The 15,637-nt window shown below is 40.3% G+C and overlaps 1 protein-coding gene across 1 annotated transcript in view; it reads right to left on the reverse strand.

Moving 5' to 3' along the window:
* snx25 (sorting nexin 25) overlaps positions 1-15,637 on the reverse strand; it is an 83,690-nt gene that overhangs the window by 29,397 nt on the left and 38,656 nt on the right.

A 15,637-nucleotide genomic window follows, 5' to 3' on the forward strand; every position in this document is an offset into this window, starting at 1 on the left:
AACCAAATGGGAACCATATGGAAAAGTTAGGAGAGTGTTCTGTTGCATGTAGTTGCTAATGCCGAGTTCAGACTGCATGATTTTCAAAGTAGTCGTGTCACAGATGTTTTCACACTGCATGACTATCTGGGCTAGCATTTCGTCGCTGCTTTGTTTACACTGCAAAATGGATTGGCGACAGGGGCTTTCACATTGCATGACTTTACTATAGGAAGAATCGCCGACAACTTCATCCAAACTACATCTCACAGCCAAAAACACGTCGTATATCTTTTGTTATTTACTACATAATGAGAAAGAAGCCTTTAATGGGGTAGAAAATGTACATATTTGCTCACCTGGGTTTAAAGGGAATTAGCCATTTCTCCTTAACGTTGCTAATAAACTAATTTCTTTCTGTATGAAACGTCAAACAGACACGGTTGCTCCTGAGTCCTGTCAAACCACTAGTTTTTCCTCCATTTCGTGGGTCCAAATAAACCGAAAAAGAGCGCTTTAAACCTCTCCCCCAGCCTCCCGCTGGCCTGCAGCAGGTATACACACACGCACACACAAGTAAATGTGGCTCTCTCATTGGCTGTGGGCGAACGCTGATGTTATTTTCAGTCAAAACTCAATTCACACGGCATGATTTGAATCGTCGACAGCTTCAGATATTTAGCATGCCAAATATCTCGCAGGCATCGGCGACTCATCGGCGATTCTCTCAGATCGCGTCTTTGATAGTTCATACTGTGTGATTGTCACTCACGTGCACGAGCAGCGATTTGCCTGTGATTTCAGGCATTTGTCGGCGATTTCTCAAAACCTGTCGGCGAACCAAAATCGGGGCTAAAATCACGCAGTCTGAACTAGGCATAAGTTGGCTTTGGTGGTTTCTTCAAATTTTTATTTTATTTAAAAATCTGATGATCTACAGAGGAAGTGGAAACAGGTACTTGACTGGCCATTTATATATTTTATTGATGAATTTATTGATCTTTTGTAATGATAATGTTAACACACCTGGCAAGGTTGGGGCAGTATGGGAAACGCAAATAAAAAGAAAGTGTAGTGATTTCCAAATGTACTTTGACTTGTATTTCATTGCAGACAATATAAACACAAAATATTTCATGTTTTGTCTAATCACTTCATTTAATTTGTAATTATACATCCTTTCCTGACATTCAGAGCTGCAACACATTCCACAAACAGTTGGGACAGGAGCAGTTTAGGGCTAGTAATAAGGTCAATTGGTTAAATAATGATTTGGAACAGGTGATGTCAACAGGTGATTATAGTTATGATTTGGAACAAAAGCAGCATCCAAGAGAGGTCTAGTCCTGTAGGAGCAAATATGGGCAGAGGATCGCCAATTTGACAACAAATACATGAGAAAATTAAAGCTGCAAGCAGCGATGATAGGGACCTCGCACCCGGGCTCACCGCCGCCCGGTGACCTTACGATGACAGAGAACAGCGAACAATAATAATTTAAGCCAATATATAAAAAAAGATCTAAGAAAATCACAGATTTATACCAAACTTCCTCCTGTCAGCAGGTGGCGCTATAACTGTGACTTAAGATTGGCATGTAGATGTCTTCCGGAGAGGAATCTTATCAACCATGTGAAGTTTCAGGCACATGGGACATTGTGTGGCTGAGTTATAAGCCAAACTACCTTCTGCCAGCAGGTGGCGTTATGACTGACTCAATATTATTATGTAGATGTGTTTTGGAGAGGACTTTCATCAACCATGTGACATTTTAGGCAGATCTGACATTGTGTGGCCGAGTTACAAGCCAAAATTCCTTCTGCCAGCAGGTGGCGCTATGACTGACTCAATATTGTTATGTGGATGTGTTCAGGAGAGGACTTTTATCAATCATGTGAAGTTTCAGGCAGATCAGACATTGTGTGGTTGAGTTATAAGGCATTCCTGTTCTATGGCGAAGCGTTGAGGTTTGTCATGCCACCACAGACACGCCCCTCTGCAAAAACTCTAGATCTTCACAATATATCATCGCTAGAGCTTTCAGATGACACCACTCTATTTTGGTGCTGATACGGGAAAGTTTGTGGGAGGAGTTTGTTAGAGTGTCAAACATGTCATTTCCTGTGGCCAGCAGGTGGCGCTATAGCTGTAACTGGATATCGGCACGTAAACCTGATCAGGTCAGGACTGTTATTAAATGTGTGAATTTTGAGGCAGATCGAATATTGCATGCCAGAGTTATAAAGACTTCCTGTTTGGTGGCGAATCATCAAAGTTTGCGAGGCCGCCACGGACACGCCCATCGATGAAAACTCTAAAGCTTCGCAATTTAACATCACCAAGGCTTTAAGATGACAAAACCCAATTTTGGTGTTTATCAGATAAAATCCCTAGGAGGAGTTCGTTAAAATACAACGCCTGGAAATGGCAAAAGCGCCACTTTTTCGTCACAGGAAGTTAAAAATATCCGACTTCCTGTTGGGTTTGAGATATGGCTCCAAGAGACTTTTTCGTATGTTTTGCCATGTTTGAGGTGTGTGCCAATTTTTGTGCATGTGCGTGATTCGTAGATCGGGGGCTCGTCCATTTAATTTTTCTAGGTGGCGCTGTCCAGTCATTTTGCCACGCCCACTTCAATATTGTTATGTGGATGTGTTCAAGAGATGACGTTTATCAACCATGTGAAGTTTCAGGCAGATCGGACATTGTTTGGTTGTGTTATAAGGACTTCCTGTTCCATGGCGAAGCGTTGAGGTTTGTCATACCGCCACGGACACGCCCCTCTCCAAAAACTCTAGATCTTCACAATATATCATCGCTAGAGCTTTCAGATGACACCACTCAATTTTGGTGTTGATACGATAAAATTTGTGGGAGGAGTTTATAATTCCGTAAAACATGTCATTTCCTGTGGCCAGTAGGTGGCGCTGTAACTGTATCTGGATATCGGTATGTAAACGTGTTCAGGTCAGGACGCTTATCAAGCGTGTGAATTTTGAGGCAGATCAGATAATGCATGCCTGTGTTATAACGACTTCCTGTTTTGTGGCGAATCGTCAAAGTTTGCGAGGCCACCACGGACACGCCCATCGATGAAAACTCTAAAGCTTCGCAATTTAACATCGTCAAGGCCTTTAGATGACAAAACCCAATTTTGGTGTCGATCGGATAAAATCCCTAGGAGGAGTTCGTTAAAATACAACGCCTGGAAATGGCAAAAACGCCACTTTTTCGCCGCAGGAAGTTAAAAACATCCGACTTCCTGTTGGGTTTGAGATATGGCTCCAAGAGACTTTTTCGTATGTTTTGGTGTGTTTGAGGTGTGTGCCAATTTTCGTGCATGTGCGTGATTCGTGGATCGGGGGCTCGTCCGTTTAATTTTTCTAGGTGGCGCTGTCGAGTCATTTTGCCACGCCCACTTCCGAAGCCCATAACAAACGTAAATTTTCGCCACTTCTGAGGCGTGTGCAAAGTTGCGTGAGTTTTCGGGCATGTTTAGCCCCTCAAAACCGCGATTCATTCCGCGGAAGAAGAAGAAGAAGAAGAAGAAGAAGAACAAGCAGCGATGATAGGGACCTCGCACCCGGGCTCACCGCCGCCCGGTGGCATCAGGATGACAGAGAACAGCGAACAGTAATAATTTAAGCCGATATATTAAAAATATCTGAGAAAATCACAGATTTATGCCAAACTTCCTCCTGTCAGCAGGTGGCGCTATAACACTGACTCATGACTGGGATGTAGATGTCTTCAGGAGAGGAAACTTATCAACCATGTGAAGTTTTAGGCAGATCGGACATTGTTTGGCTGAGTTATAAGCCAAACTGCCTTTTTTCAGCAGGTGGCGCTATGACAGACTCAATGTTGTTATGTAGATGTGTTTAGGAGGGGACTTTCATCAACCTTGTGAAGTTTCAGGCAGATCGGACTTTGTGTGGTTGAGTTATACTGCAAACTACCATCTGCCAGCAGGTGGCGCTATAACTGTGACTTAAGATTGGCATGTAGATGCCTTCAGTAATGGAATATAATCAACTATGTGAAGTTTCAGGCAGATCGGAGTTTGTGTGGTTGAGTTATAAGCCAATCTACCTTCTGCCAGCAGGTGGCGCTATGACTGATTCAATATTGTTATGTGGATGTGTTCAGAAGAGGACTTTTATCAATCATGTGAAGTTTCAGGCAGATCAGACATTGTGTGGTTGAGTTATAATAACTTCCTGTTCCATGGCGAAGCGTTGAGGTTTGTCATGCCACCACGGACACGCCCCTCTGCAAAAACTCTAGATCTTCACAATATATCATCGCTAGAGCTTTCAGATGACACCACTCTATTTTGGTGCTGATACGGGAAAGTTTGTGGAAGGAGTTTGTTACAGTGTCAAACATGTCATTTCCTGTAGCCAGCAGGTGGGGCTATAACTGTAACTGGATATCGGCACGTAAACCTGTTCAGGTCAGGACTTTTATCAAACGTGTGAATTTTGAGGCAGATCTGATAATGCATGCCTGAGTTATAACGACTTCCTGTCTTGTGGCGGATCATCAACGTTTGCGAGGCCGCCACGGACACGCCCATCGACAAAAACTCTAAAGCTTCGCAATTTAACATCACCAAGGCCTTTAGATGACAAAACACAATTTTTATTGTCAATCAGATAAAATCCCTAGGAGGAGTTCGTTAAAATATAACGCCTAGAAATGGCAAAAGAGCCACTTTTTCGCCACAGGAAGTTAAAAATATACGACTTCCTGTTGAGTTTGAGATATGGCTCCAAGAGACTTTTTCGTATGTTTTGCCATGTTTGAGGTGTGTGCCAATTTTCGTGCATGTGCGTGATTTGTAGATCGGGGGCTCGTCCGTTTAATTTTTATAGGTGGCGCTGTTGAGTCGTTTTGCCACGCCCACTTCAATATTGTTATGTGGATGTGTTCAAGAGATGACGTTTATCAACCATGTGAAGCTTCAGGCTGATTGGACATTTTGTGGTTGAGTTACAAGGACTTCCTGTTCCATGGCGAAGCGTTGAGGTTTGTCATGCCGCCACGGACACGCCCCTCTGCGAAAACTCTAGATCTTCACAATATATCATCACCAGAGCTTTCAGATAACACCACCCAATTTTGGTGCTGATACGATAAAATTTGTGGATGGAGTTTGTTACTCCGTAAATCATGTCATTTCCTGTGGCCAGCAGGTGGCGCCGTAACTGTCTCTGGATATTGGCATGTAAACGTGTTCAGGTCAGGATGCTTATCAAGCGTGTGAATTTTGAGGCAGATCGGATAATGCATGCCTGAGTTATAACGGCTTCCTGTTTCGTGGCGAATCGTCAAAGTTTGCGAGGCCACCACGGACACGCCCATCGACGAAAACTCTAAAGCTTCGCAATTTAACATCATCAAGGCCTTTAGATGACAAAACCCAAATTTGGTGTCGATCGGATAAAATCCCTAGGAGGAGTTCGTTAAAATACGACGCCTGGAAATGGCAAAAACGCCACTTTTTCGCCGCAGGAAGTTAAAAATATCCGACTTCCTGTTGGGTTTGAGATAAGGCTCCAAGAGACTTTTTCGTATGTTTTGGTGTGTTTGAGGTGTGTGCCAATTTTCGTGCGTGTGTGTGATTCATGGATCGGGGGCTCGTCCGTTTAATTTTTCTAGGTGGCGCTGTCGAGTCATTTTGCCACGCCCACTTCCGAAGCCCATAACAAACGTAAATTTTCGCCACTTCTGAGGCGTGTGCAAAGTTTCGTGAGTTTTCGGGCATGTTTAGCCCCTCTAAATCGCGATTCATTCCGCGGAAGAAGAAGAAGAAGAAGAAGAAGAAGAATAATAAACAGAGCAATTCCAATAGGGCCTACGCACCGTTTCGGTGCTCGGTCCCTAATAAACGGAGCAATTCCAATAGGGCCTACGCACCGTTTCGGTGCTCGGTCCCTAATTATTGAAATGTTTAAAAACGATGTTCCTAAAAGAAAGAGATGAAGACATTTGGATAGTTCACCTTCAGCAGTGCAGAACATCATTAAAAGATTAAATGAATCTGGAGGAATTTCAGTGTGTAAAGGACAAGGGCGCAAGCCTAAGCTGAACAACTGTGGTCTCCGATCCCTCAGGTGGCACTGCATCAAGAATCCTCATTCATCTATAAGCGATATCCCCACATGGGCTCAGGACTACTTTGGCATACCTTTTTCAAGTACCACAATATGCAGTTACATCCACAAATGCCAGTTAAATATGTACTGTGCCAAAAGGAAGCCCTATGTTAACAGTGTCCAGAAGCGCTGGAAACTTCTCTGGACACAGAAGCATCTGGCATGGACGATCACACAATGGAAACGTGTACTGTTGGCAGATGAATCCGTATTTCAGGTATTTTTGGGGAGAAATGGACCCTGTGTGACTCAGACCAAAGAAAAAAGGATCATCCAGACTGTTCCCAGCAACAAGTACTAAAGCCAGGGTCTGTCATGGTATGCGGTTGTGTCAGTGCCCTTTGGCAAAGGTAACCTGCACTTCTGTGATGTCACTATTAATGCTAAAAAGTACATAGAGATTTTGGAGCACGATATGCTGTCGTCTTTTTTTAGAGACGCCCATGCATATTTCAACTAAGACAATGCAAAACCACATTCTGCAAATTTACAAAGTCTATGAAGAAGTGGATGCAGATACTTGACTGGCCATTTATATATTTTATTGATGACTTTGTTTATCTTTTGTAACGATGATGTTAACGCAAATACTCATTTTCATTGTTAAAGGCGCAGTAGGTGATCTGCCAAAATGCTAACCGCTAATCTTTGGACGCCGGGAAGAGACTGTTTCAAAGCCAAACCCCCTGAAATCGAGAATCGCACCGAGACACGACAGCAGACAACCCACTAGTTTGTGTCATTCGCCATTTAGAAATGTAGCTAATGTTTGGCCGGCGGCGTGCCACACTTACATGCTATTTCAGAGCGAACACTCAGAGCAGCATGGTAAACAGTTAAGGGAGGCTGTCATTGTTAAAAAACGAACCAATGTGAATATAAAAGCAACTTCAGCTCAGAAAAGCAGGTTAGGGGGAATAGTGCTATATACTGATGTTTTGTTGTTAAACTAAATAAAAATCTACATTATCGATGCTGTAAAAGGTCCTTATGAAACTGAAAATATCACATCAATCTTTCACCGGGAGATTTTAGTGGCTTGAACAACACTTCTGTGCATATAACCCATTCATAAATCAACACAATCTACATCAGCTTTGGGGGACTAAAATAAAATTAAAACAGAACATTACCTGTCTAACAGAAACACTTCAGCCATGGTGTCGTCCTTCCTCCAGCGTGCAAAAGTAACTCCAGTATTGATTCAGGATTTTCAAAAGTTTCGATTCAGCATTTGATTTTACCGTGACTGTGACTGTCTTGTGTGAACGTGTTGCAGGCGGGCATGCGCTAATGGCGGATATGCATGAAAAGAGATGCGCAGAAGTCCAAATCTACATTTGCTGACAGACAGTTTGAGCTACTTATCGGGATTATGGGAGATGTCGGCCCGACAATATGTAATTGGGTGAACATTTTGTAGTTTTATGTTTTACCCAGAATATAAAAATACATATAAACACATTTAGATCATTTACTTTAATCAGTACTTTTAGATTGTGAAGAGACTTTCAACCAGAACAACACAAAATATTTCTGAAGACAATCACCTTTAATTCATGTCAGCTCAGGCCCATTAACCTTCCTGTCGTGTTCGGGTCAAATCTGACCAATTTACAACTTAAAACACTCATAAATATAATGTTTTTTAGCTGATTGCCTTAAGGCCTAATGATATTCTTCACACTATGCACTTGAACATATAGAAGTGAAGATCATCTCTTTCATTAAATTTTGAGTGTTTTAATTAACCTTCTTACACTTGAGGTGTTCCCGGTCAAAAATGACCACCATAGGAACTGACTGGGGTATCCACACTATATTCACTCATCAGACCGTACAAATCTCTGGGTCTAGCAGGAGCACTTTGAGCTTAGCTTAAGTTAAAAATTAGACCATTAGCATCTCGCTCAAAAATGGCCAAAGTATAACTAGTGCTGTGTCCTTAATCACTGTTTATACCCTCATTCACTACTCCCTACATTAGTCCACTAATATAGTGCAATTGAAGACTGAATGAAAATTTGAGCACTCAATACACAGCAAAGGATACAGTTTGTTGGTGCTTTGCCGGTTGATAAATAATTCAAATGGATTAAAATGTTAATTTCTTTGGTCAGACCTTGTGTTGTTTTAGCGAGCTGTTTATTGGTAATGAAGTAAAGTGTTTTGATTTCTGTCATCTATTGTTCGTTTTGTAATACATTTTTATGGGCTATTTGTATTTTTACTGCAGTTATTTTACGTTTAATTATATACATTTATGTTAAGCACTACTTTAAGTTCACAGTTAAATAATGTTGAATAAAAATTTGGTGGAGAAAAATGTTTTTCGTGCTAATTTAAGAGCAGTTAAAACAGACCGGTCAGTTTTGAGGGGTGAGATGGGAACAGGAGGACAGGAGGGTTAAACAACTGATACAACTTTTCAATTTTAAATAGCATTATTAGACGTTAAAATGAACTTTTCATAAAGCAGATGATCATTAATGGTGTATTCTTGAAATCAGTTTTTCAAGATATCCTCCAGTCCTTATATAAGCACACGAATAAAACTAAAATAACAATTCATTCATTATCTTCCATAAGCTTTTAAGATTGTGTAAAAATGCAAACTGATCAATTACATCATTCATAACCCCCTTAGGAGATTAGTTTAATCCAGTTTGTACCTATACGGTATACTTCAATTGAAGAAAGACTTGCCACGTATTTGTAAACAACGCAACCTTATTAACTAAATATCAAGTCGTGTGGGTTCAAAAATGATCCTCAGATGCGACCTAGAGAGAAGGACATTTTCTGTTCAACTCTGCAGAATAAAACTGCTTCCACGAACACATCTGACCACTGAAGAATGACGACATTAGCATTTCAAGGCTACTAATGTTTTATTGAGAAACTCCTCAGAGGATAAAATATTCACTCTAAATTAAGGAAATGGATCCTCTGGAAATTTTTATTACAGATGTCTGCTGTTCCTGGTGAGGGAGAACGAGGCGGAGAGAGAGACTGAATGAATGAAATTGCTTCATGAAAGTCAAATAGAAGTACTGTAATTTGAGAACATTGCTGTAAGTAGCTGGTGTAGAATGAGGCTATTTTATTATGATATTAAGGGTGACCTTCAAAAATTGCATGCTGTAACATGAGACTCCATCACACAGTATGTGGTATTGATGGAAATGAGTGTTTGGCATCACCAGAAAGTCTTGTTTGCTATCATATCATCTGTTAAAATAAAATCACATGACTTTTTTGATGCACATGCTGAACTTTATTTAGTAATAAACCTGGTTTCTCTTATCCATATATATATATATATATATATATATATATATATATATATATATATATATATATATATATATATATATATATATATATATATATATATATATATATATATATATATATATATATATGAGCAATATCACACGAGTAGCAGTGATATTGCTACGAGTGTGATATTGCGTTTATACAACAGTTAGACGGCATTATGGTATATTAAAACAAAATCAAACACGGAGAGTTTCAAAAACCCTTTTGTATGAGGAACTACTTTCTTCCACCTTGGATTCAAGTCATGAGCTGACAGTTAAACAGCTGAGCAAGCATCTTCTAAACTTTAGATCTGTAGTGTCTGCTTTTTTTGTATGTGGGCGGAGTGATACACAAAGGGTAAAGAGGCTGTATGGGTTCTGATATTGCAGAATATCGCACGGCTATCAGCCAATCAGATTTGAGAACCAGACAGAACTGTTGTATAAATATATATTTATATATATTTATATATATATATATATATATATATATATATATATATATATATATATATATATATATATATATATATATATTAGGGATGTGCGGAGCAGCCGGTATTTGTATTTGTATTTGTATTTGTTGAGGGGGGAAAAGTATTTGTATTTGTATTTGTATTCGAGTAAAATTCAAAATGGCGCAAAAATATATATTTTTTTCTATTACACTTCTAATTTACGTTATAGTGAAAGTATTGTTTAATTATACCCATTATATAAATTATAGATATGCAATATTGGTTGTTGTTTTTGAACATGTGACAAGAAATGTCATTGAAAAGAAAATAACATATAAGCCATTATCTCATCCATGGTTAAACCAACAACTAATAAAATACCATTGTGAATATTATGAACCCCACCACCACTGTTCTTGTTGAAGGACACTGAATAGACAGAATAAAAACAAATAATACTTCAAAAAACTGTTCTTCTTCTGAAAGAACTTTTTTCCAATGCACAGAATTACAAAAACTATAATTAGCTAAATAAATCTAAATAAAACCCTGCCTGGGAGATCTGGCAGAACAAAAGTATTCTATATAATACTAAAAGATACAGCCCTGCTATTGTCATCTGCCTGCCACAAAACAGACACAACGTTTTTTTTTTTTTACTTTTTTATGTTTGAAACTGACTTGCTGGAGCAGAATGTGGCTGTGTTGATGGTTTGGTGCATGTGGAGGATTTAGCAGAGCATAGCTGTGCTGATTGAGGGGATTGATGCTTGTGGGGGGTTCACAGACAGTATCAGGAGAGGATGCTTTTAGTGCATGTGATAATACATTACATAGAAGGTTGCGCGGTGGCACAGTGAGTAGCACTGTCGCCTCACAGCAAGAAGGTTGCTGGTTCGAGCCTCGACTGGGTTCTCCCCATGTTGGCGTGGGTTTCCTCCGGGTGCTCCGGTTTCCACCACAGTCCAAACACATGCAATACAGGTGAATTGGGTAAGCTAAATTGTCCCTATTGTATGTGTGTGAAAGAGAGTGTATGGATGTTTCCCAGTGCTGGGTAGCAGCTGGAAGGGCAGCCACTGTGTAAAACATATGCTGGATAAATTGGTGGTTCATTCCACCGTGGCAACCCCAGATTGAAAAAGGGACTAAGCCGAAAAGAAAATGAATGATTTAATCAGATTATGCATAGAAGATGTTGACAGATGTTTAATATCTCTGCCTCTGCTGATTTCACTTTTGCACACATTATACAGTATCACTTTGTTTTATCTGCAGCAGCACTGACTGTAAAATGCTTCCACAAAGAACATGAAGTTTTATTTTTTTTTACTGGTGGAGGACCAAGAAATGGCTCAGCAGCAGTCTCACTCTTTTTCATGGTGCCCAAATGTATTTGAGGAGTTTCAAGTTAATAAAAAGTGACGGGAAGCTATGCTAAGGTTAACTAGCCTATAGCATATATCTTGCTGTCTGCAAAAGAGTTATTTAGACGTACCATATAACTCCCATAAGTGCATACTATTCGACACAACTGCACAAGCATCATTTTAACCTTTATAAAAGAACGTTAACGTTACTCTGTCAACAGTCTATTGTCTAAATTACCGCGCTAACAGAGCTAACGTTGCGTAAACAGAGAGCAACCGATTGCAAACTTAAAAAATGCAGCGTAATGGAAAATCCCGAACAAACTCCGCTACAAGTTTATAAACTGCATCTGGAACCCAATTAAGGTACAAAAATCTATTTAACAAAAATAGTGATGCAGTGTAGTAGTTTTTTCGCTCAGCCGAGCCTTCTCTGTCTGCTGTTGTGAAGAAGCTTGCGCCAGAAACCTTTTACCTCCGCCCCGCCCTCCGACTGAGCGTCCGTCTCTCTCTCTCTCTCTCTCTCTCTCTCTCTCTCTCTCGCTCTCTCACTCACGCACTGTGGTCTCAGGAGGAAACGCAGCTTTTTGATATAATGCTTTTCTTGCTCCCGAATACAAATAATTTTTCAAGTATTTGTTCGAAATAAGTATTCGTAAAAACACGCTATTCGTGCCTTTCCGAATACCGTATTCGGGTTCGGCTCCACCCTTAAATATATATATATATATATATATATATATATATATATATATATATATATATATATATATATGTATATGTGTGTGTGTGTGTGTATATAGATAGATAGATAGATAGATAGATAGATAGATAGATAGATAGATAGATAGATAGATAGATAGATAGATAGATAGATAGATAGATAGATAGATAGATAGATAGATAGATACACTATCACTGGCCACTTTATTAGGTACACCTGTCCAACTGCTCGTTAACACAAATTTAATCAGCAAATTACCTGGGAGCAGCTGAATGCATTTAGGCATGTAGACATGGTCAAGACGATCTGCTGCAATTCCAACCGAGCATCAGAATGGGAAAGAAAGGTGATTTAAGTGACTTTAAATATGAATGGTTGTTGGTGCCAGATGGGCTGGTCTGAGTATTTCAGAAACTGCTGATCACACATAACCATTTCTAGGGTTTACAGAGAATAGTCAGAAAAAGAGAAAATATCCAGTGAGCGACAGTTCTGTGGGCGCAAATGTCTTGTTGATGCCAGAGGTCAGAGGAGAATGGCCAGTTTGGTTCCAGCTGATAGAAAGGCAACAGTAACTCAAACCGAGGTCTGCAGAAGACCATCTCTGAACACACAACACATTGAATCTTAAAGCGGACAGGCTACAGCAGCAAAATACCACACCGGGTACCACTCATGTCAGCTATGAACAGGAAACTGAGGCTACAATTTACACAGGCATCTAAGACTGGTTTCTTGAACATGACAATGAGTTCACTCTACTCAAATGGCCTCCAGAGTCACCATATATCAATCCAATAGAGCATCTATGGGATGTGGTGGAACAGGACAATCGCATCATGGATGTGCAGCTGACAAATCTACAACATCTGTAAGATGCTATCACATCGATACGGAGCAAAATCTCGTGTAGACTTGGCTGATTCTGATTCTAAATGTGTTTCCATTGTAGTTTATGCAGAAAAACACTCAGGGCTGTTTATGTAACTAGTGGGTGGGGTTTTCCCACTCTGATGACTTAATACATTTTTACCATTATAGGCTGGATATATTCACAGACTGCTGCCACTCAACTGTGTTTAAACCCCTTATAAAAGTGTAAATGCATAATAGGTCCCTTTTAAGAGAATAATACGAATATAATAGTACGATCTGTATAGATTTTTATGCAGTTTATAACAAATGCTGCATTACATATAAGTAACTTCTAAGTGGGATTTGAAAGCAGCATCACATTCATTGCCCTTCCATAGATTTTTGCACTAATTCAATCACCACAGAGCTGCTTTTCAGAGATCTGGAAGCTTTATTTCTCTGCTTCCTCAAAGCAAAAAGAGCCACAACTCAAGCTGTTTTTACAATCTGCGCTCTGTTTAACAGTGTCACCTAGCAACAATCTCATTACCTGACCTCAGGTTTCCTCCTAGTGTGTATAATGAGATGGTCGAATTTTAGATGCTGAATTTCCCTGACACAATGAACATCCCCTTTAGCGGCTCTCTCGCTCTTTCAGCTTTCAAACAAAGACTGTTTAACCCTTTGTGCGTGTCGAGCTGAAGCCCGTCTACAAAAACACCCTCTCTGGCTGATGAGATGTTCAACTGTAGACGTGAAAAGACAGATCGACTGAAGAAAAACCCAAAAGCAGTATAGTCGTCATGGAAACAAAGGCCTCTGGTAAACTGTGGAGTTGACAGACAACTAGTGAAGTGCTTTTATTGAAGGTGGCATTCATTTTAATAAGAACACCACATTGCATAACCATTAAATACAAATTTTACAGGACGGTTATAATATTTAAGTGTTTATTGTGGATTCACTAGTACTATAGTCTAGTTGATCATTTGGAAAAGTGGCAGAAGGTCGATTTTTCAGATGAATCATCTGTTGAACTGCATCCCAATCATCACAAATACTGCAGAAGACCTATTGGAACCGGCATGGACCCAATATTCTCACAGAAATCAGTCAAGTTTGGTGAAGGAAAAATCATGGTTTGGGGTTACATTCAGAATGGGCGCGTGTGAGAGATCTGCAGAGTGGATGACAACATCAACAGCCTGACGTATCAAGACATTTGTGTTGCCCATTACATTACAAACCACAGGAGAGGGTGAATTCTTCAGCAGGATAGCACTCCTTCTCATACTTCAGCCTCCACATCAAAGTTCCTGTGAGCAAAGACGGTCAAGGTGCTCCAGGATTGGCCAGCCCAGTCACCAGACATGAACATTATTGAGCATGTCTGGGTTAAGATGGAGGAGGCATTGAAGATGAATCCAAAGAGTCTTGATGAACTCTGAGAGTCCTGCAGGAACGCTTTCTTTGCCATTCCAGATGACTTTATTAATCAGTGATTTGAGTCATTGCAGAGATGTATGGATGCAGTCCTCCAAGCTCATGATGGAGTCAGACACAATATTCATTCTCTTTCCACTGCAGCATGACTTTATAGTCTATACTGGACATTATGAGTGTTCAGTGATTAGACTTTTGTCTAAGCAGAGTCAGACCTTACAGTCCTAATTAAATCATTTAAAATCAAGACATGATCATATTTTATTATGGTAAAATAAGCGTAATCTAGAGGCCTTTGCTTTTCATATGAGCCATATCTGATACTAAATAATCAACTAGAAGTCAAGTTATAGGCCTTTTCACGAACGGCCAAACGCACATCCAGTACAGCGATAGTTGCGGCCGGAGCAATATGTGAATAGAGTCAGATACCTCAGGATAAAGAAACGCTAGTTTTTACTACCTCTTGATTTACCTCAGCGGATGTTTATGGTCTTGAGAACACTCTAACCTTAATAAAGGATATAAGATTTCCACAGAAACATTTCTAATTTTTAATTAAACATTTTCTACATTTTTAATTACGAACGTGGGTGACGATCCATACGTTAGCATGGTTTAGGAAAGGCTATTTATATTTGTGAGAATTGTAGCTTTATCATAGTATAGGCTCAAGAGTAGTTTTAAACCTTTAAGACAACTAAGGGGGGTAGTGCTGTGCTTAATTTGTGAATTGCGAGATTGGGGTAACGGATCCGGCATGTTACCCGATGATGGAGATTTCACGCACAAAAGTGGAGAGCGGGGGTGGAGGGGTGTCGCGGACGGAGGACGAAAGTGAAGAGCGGACGGGGGAGAAGGTCTTGTTAAGGAGGAGGATCAGTAAAATGAGGTGCCAGATCAGATTTCAGAGGTGCCAGATCCGGAGAGAGGGTGCTCGCTGCAGAGCCATTTGAGGAGAGCTGAGCTCCAGCGAGGGGGAGCATGAGCTGTCGCTCCTCCTCCTGTAAGCTGTTTTAATGCGTACACCAACCCCACCCCTAACCCTACCCCCAGTGACATCACTCGTAGAAGAAGAGCAAAAAAGGTGGAGCTCAAGCTTAAGCTCCCCCTCGCTGGAGCTCACCTCTCCTCAAATGGCTCTGCAGCGAGCACCACTTGGATCCGGATCCGGCGTGTTCCGACACAAATTAAGCCATGAGGTAGCGTATATAATAATAAAAGTTTAAATAATATGTAAATGTATATTAAATATGTGAAGTATTAAATATGTGATGAGAGGGAACCTGGACCTTGGTTAGGCGACAAGACTTTTGTCAGGTAG

The sequence above is a fragment of the Danio rerio genome, chromosome 14 (assembly GCF_049306965.1).
Source record: "Danio rerio strain Tuebingen ecotype United States chromosome 14, GRCz12tu, whole genome shotgun sequence".
Taxonomy (NCBI): Eukaryota; Metazoa; Chordata; class Actinopteri; order Cypriniformes; family Danionidae; genus Danio; species Danio rerio.